We start from the raw sequence: 6,000 nt of genomic DNA on the forward strand, positions 1-6,000 counted from the left end.
CAATGGCAAAAATTTGCCTCAAAATTTCAGTTTCATTGGAAAATGTTTATCACAAATACATGTAATAGAGACTTGTCACAACATGTGCATTATCAGAAGTGTGACAGTTCTAAAATCATCCTCATAGATTCAACATGACAGTTTATCAGGCCAGGAACAAAATCTACTCCATTTTACAATGATGTTGATGATAATAGGTATCAAGTTTAAAACAAAGAAAAGGAAGAATTTTTTTAACACAACGCACAGGAAACTTGTGGAACTCTTTGCGAAGGCTTTTGTGAAGGTCAAAAAAGAACTAGATAAATTCAAGGAGGACAGATCCATCAATGGCTATTAGCCAGGATGGGCAGGGATGGTATCCCTAGCTTTTGTTTGTTAGAAGCTAGGAATGAGTAGCAGGGAATGGATCACTTTACTGTTCTGTTCATTCCCTCTGGGGCACCTGGCACTGGCCACTGAAAGAAGATATCCAGTGCGGCCATTCTTATGTCCTTAATTGAACCTCCCCCCCACTAATAGTGGGTTACTGCAGCTGGGCATGTACAGGCATGATAGGAATCTAAATCCCATTGACTAAGTGTCTAAATCCATGTTGAAAATGAAATGCAAGATCCTAAATCAGTTGAGTGTTGCAATGCTGAGCACAGCAATGCCTAAATAGCTTAACAATGTATGCCTCTGTTCACCATCTGTAAAATAAAAATATTTTTATTCTCTTTATGCCATCTCACCAAGGAGTTGGAGCAGGGATGTGCAATAATTTTTTCCCAGGGGCCAGTTCAAAAATTTTTGAAGTAGCTCCGGGACATCCTGGAAGGGGGTGGGACCTAAACGGGAATGGGGTGGGGCTATCCCACCTCCAGACCATGATTGGTCTGGGGGTTGGGGAGCCCCTTTGCCCCTCCTTCCCACTAGGCACCCATGCCCTGGAAGAGGCTTGGCACACTTTCCCACCCCCTGTCCCTAATTGGCAGGGTGGGGGCTGAGCGGAGAAGGCTTTGGGTGCTTCCCTGCCCCCAGGCCCTAATTGGCCTGGGGGCGGGGGAGCAGCAGGGCATCCGTGGGCCGGATCCACCTGCTTGGTGGGCCGGATCCGGCCTGCGGAGGGCCTTTTGCCCACCCTTGAGTTGGAGGGATAAATACATTAAATATAGGGAAGTACTTTGAGATCTTCTGTTGAAAAGCTCTGTATAAGAGCTAAGTATTATTATTGTACTCTGTTGTTAGAGAAAGCAGACGTTCACAGAGCATTTATAGTCACACGTTAGGGGAGTGTCGTTATGTCACGAAACCATCTGTGCTGCTCACTTGTTGAGATAGTTTCCCCCCCGACAAAGTGAAAGATTGGGAATTAATCTTAAAACTAAGCTGTACTGAAAATGAAAAATAAAACTGGCTGTCAGTCAAAATGCTGATGGCACAGACGGTGCTCAGAAATTTGATGCACAGTGTTAAAATAGGTGCTTATATGAACACTTTGTACTTCATCAGTCATCTATTTCAATACTATGAACATAGATAATTAAGGAATAACACCTCCCAGGCTGTGTAAACCTAAAAATACACAATATCAGAAGTAATAAGATTAGCAAAAATATATTATACAAGTTTAATAGTCTAAGAACAGGTCTAAGAACAAACAGAGCTTTGCTTCCTTTGGTTTCCATTTAAGGATATGAAAGACGGCATACTTTGAGCAGAGAGGATACATTTCTCACTTACGATGCTTGCAGTCATGGCCACTCCAGCCAGGAGGATGTGTGTACTCCCCAGTAACATGGTGACACTGACAATTGCTATTGCAGCTGCACGGCAACAGGCAGTTTTGCCCATAGTAACCATTGAGGCAGGCTGAAAACAGATGGACAGATGGTATTTTTCACCTAGATATTGACTCAAGCATGGGCTGTCATTTCATATGAGACAGCAACAACTTCACTTGTTCTGCCCTCTTTCCACCTTCTGAATCATGTTTTAACCACACAGAATATAAAAATAAAAATGAGAGAGAAACATCAGCAGTTAATATACTATGAGAGCAGGGCCTAGTAAGGCCTAATCCCATGTATTGGGAGTCACTCATCTGACTTGGGTGAAGTTGCTCCAGATTTACCTTGGTGTAACAGGAGTAGGATCTGGCCAATTCACCAGCAGTTCCAAGAAACACTGAACTCCAGTCTCATGCTGTTGAAACTCAAGGTATAAAATGGCCAGGGTTTTACAATGTACGTGCTTCCATGCGTTTTCTACACAATTAAAAAAATAAAACAAAAACCCCAAAACTCTATAGCAAGTTCAATAAATCAGTCAGTTAATGAAAATATGCAAAGGGAACTTCCTGTTGAAGTGAGGAGTGCACTGGGCTAAGCCCTGAATTGTAAATGTTGGTTACATTTGTGGCCAAAGTTGAATGACAAATTTGGTGTGGACCCAAAGGTAGTTCCCCAAGAGCCAAGCAGGATACATAAGCAGATCAAACCCCACATCCTTCTGTAGGGCTGGAGGGGGGCAAACTCTACTCCAAGTGGAAGAATATTATGGGTCCTATAAACCCCCTCTGAAGTCCTCTGTATAGTCCCAGAACAAGTACATCATAGGCAGCACTATTACAAGCTTTCCAATACTATCTAGCCAAACTGCTCAAACTTCTTCCAGTCTGGACTAAATGCTTTTGGGAGAAATTGTAGCTTGTCTGTGATCTCTCAACTGAGGAAGCAAACTAAATGCCAGATGTACTTATTGATGCCATACCATAGCAGTTTTGTGATGTGGCCACCTGTCCATCATGGCTTAGACTGAGGTCACCCAATGGCCACCGGATGGGAATGACTTTCCTTTATCACCAAGATAAACTAACTTTGACTTGGCGACCAGAAGTCAAAGGCTGTGTTACTTTATGGCTGAGATTTTCAAAAGATCATGAGAAAGCGGGCTACCCAACTCCCATTGGAAATCAGTCTATTTTACTTTCCATGCAGTCAGGCACTGGGCATTTTCTCTCTGCCCAGAACACTGTGACTATGTGTAGACCGCAAGCTTCTTTTGAAAGAAGCTTTTCCAGAAGAGATCTTCTGGAAAAACTTTTTTTGAAAGAGAGCATCTACACAGCAAAAAAACAACAAAAAAGCTATGTGCTTTTTCAAAAGATAGTGTCCACATTGATTGGATGCTGTCTCGCATTGCAGTTGTGATTATTGTGGATGGAGTGGCCACCAGGGCACCTGTGCTTTTTCCTGGAGTCCTCTTCTTTCAAAAAAACCACTCTCTTCTGCATCAACACATGCCTTTTTCCGAAAAAACTTTTTCAGAAAAATGCTTCTTCCACTTAGAAAGAGGTTTACCGTTGTCGGAAAAACCTCTCTGTTCTTTCGACTTTCTGTATGTAAGCAGGGGCTGAACTGCTGCTTGCTATCAGCCAGCTAAAAGGAGAGGTGGATGTGCCCGCTACAATTGTTTAGCTCTGCAAAGTAATTAACTGTTAACTGTTGATAAGTAAATACAGCTTATGCCAGCTCATGTCAGTGTTGGAATGGAATGTGGAGAATTGTAAATAATTTGGCACTGTTGTGGGGGTCACTAATCATGCTATCCCTAAATGTGGGAACTGCAAAACATGCCACCAGTGCTTGCAGGAGAGACACCACCATCATGGTAAGAGGTATCAGAGGAACAAGCCTCCCCGCTTCCAGAGTTGAGTGAACTGAGCTGGGGGGAAGGGTTAAAGGGCTTGAGTCAGCCTGCTTCACACCTGCCAGGTGTGAGCTATAAGAGTGGCCCAACCTGCCCCTTTCCCCCTTTGTTTTAAGGACAGACCTAAAGCAGACTCCCTGAGGAGTCTTTTCTTTTGCTAGTCCAGTGGAAGCTGGATTCCTTTGCCAGTCCAGCTGGTGGATAAAGAGTTGAAATACTGAGAGTTGAAATCACTGGTTTGGCTGAGAGCCAGACCCATTGCAGCCAGTGAAGTGGCGGTGGCCAGCAGAGTGGCTGGTGGTGTAACGTGGCCGGTAGGAGCGGCGGCAGGCGAGGAGCGGCAATCAGTGGCGTGGTGTGGAGTGGCAACCAGCAGTGTGGCGTGGAGCGGCGGCTGGTGAGGAGCAGCGACCAGCAGCGTGGCGTGGTGATCAGCGGCATGGTGTGGAGCGGTGGCAGGTGAGAAGCGGTGACCAGCGGCGTGGCGCGGAACGGCGGCAGGTGAGGAGCGGCGACCAGCGGCAGCAGCGGGTAAGGAGCGGCAGCAGGCAACCAGCGGAACGTTCGGTGGCATGGGACAAGACAGCTGGGGGAGCGTGGCAGAGTCATAAGGTGCCCCCTATCTATCCTCCCACCCCCATTTCTACCCAGATTCGGAGGTGAAACCCTGTGGGTGAACTTTGGGACTCTGGGTGGCATGGACCAGGGACAGAGACTTTTGGGGTGTCGGACTCTTTGGACTTCAGGTGATTCTTGGCTGGGGGAGGGGAATTAGCTCATGTTTGGATTATGAACTCTGTTTGTGGTGTTTTCCCCAAGTTAATGCCGTATGACTTCTCTCTCTGTTTCATTAAATGTTTCTTTCCTACACTCAGACTCAGTGCTTGCGAGTGGGGAAGCATTGCCTCTCAGAGGCATCCAGGGGTGTGTGAATTTCCCAGATTACTGGGTGGAGGCTTGAGCCGGTTCTGTGTGAGATGGACCCAAGATATTGAACCCAGCCCTGGTTACTGCCAGGCCTACCTGGCAGAAGGGTTACATGTAGAAAGAATGCAATAGCAGTGTGGACATAAGAGTAGTTTTTCAGGAAAAACGGCCATTTTTCCAGAAAAAACTCTGCAGTGTAGACATACCCTGCCATTCAGTAGGTGTGATTGTTCCGTGTTTATTTAGTGTAGCTGTTTAGGCTACTTGGATTCCTTTCTAATCTCTGTCTGGCAGACATAATTAATCTAGCCTGGTCAATTTGTAATGCATTTGAAACTTTAATTAGCATATCCTAATACAGCAAATATCTTATAAAATAGAAGGTAAAATCAATGATTTCTCTATTGACTGTCTTTGTATTGATTAGTGCAGTTTGATAACTTATGTAGGTAACATGACTTCCCAGTGTATCCCAGGGGGCAATCACAGATTCCATTTTCTTTGTTACATTCCCCTCCATTCTCACAGGGCTCACAGAAGAACTGACAGTCTACTCCCCACAGACCATCAGGGCAATCTATAAGAAACAAGAAGGAAGAGCACTGAACCATTTGTTATCTCAAGACAGTTGCAGATTTCTGCTGTTACTGAAGAGAATTTAAAAAGTAAATAAAGCTGTGTTGGAAAGAGACTGTATATATTATCTCTGTGAATAGATAGCTTTTCTGTAACAACCTCCCCCCCCCCAAGAAATCAACACAATATACCATTTCTCTATTTGAGAAAACATCTAAATAGAGAAACAAAGACTCACTTCCAAATTCCATCACAAAGGTCTGTATTTCTGAGAGATATACAATACAATAACATTGGGATTGGTTTGGGTGTACTTAAGAGTAGGTTACATAGCACAGAAGAGGAAAAAGGGAACCTCAGTTAGAGAGATTTTTGAGAAAAAACACAGCTACAGAGTGGCACACTATATTTCCAGTGATGGAAAGAGGCCAAAGTCAGAAATGAAGAAGCTAGGTAGGGAACCAAGCTTTAGAAAACAGCATAGTGGTTCCTGTTTGAGATTTGGTTTAGGCTGATTTCTAAATTTCCAATTTTCTCTTCTCTATGCATAGAAAAGACACTGCAGTGCTCTGTGGCCTTCTCTTTCAGTGAACATTTGTGAAACATGAGGAATCCAAGCAGGGGTAAACAAATCTCAGAATGGTACCTATTGTTTGCCTGGGGAAGTCCATCAGAAAATGAAAAATGGGGATGTGTGTGAAATAATTTTGTATATCTGCACTTCTTGACACTGTTGTAACACTTTCCGTCTGAGGATATTAACTTGCTTTACCAATATTAATGCCCAGCACCCCCATGAGGTTT

Source organism: Pelodiscus sinensis, chromosome 10, assembly GCF_052426305.1.
Source record: "Pelodiscus sinensis isolate ZL-2025 chromosome 10, ASM5242630v1, whole genome shotgun sequence".
Lineage (NCBI taxonomy): Eukaryota > Metazoa > Chordata > Testudines > Trionychidae > Pelodiscus > Pelodiscus sinensis.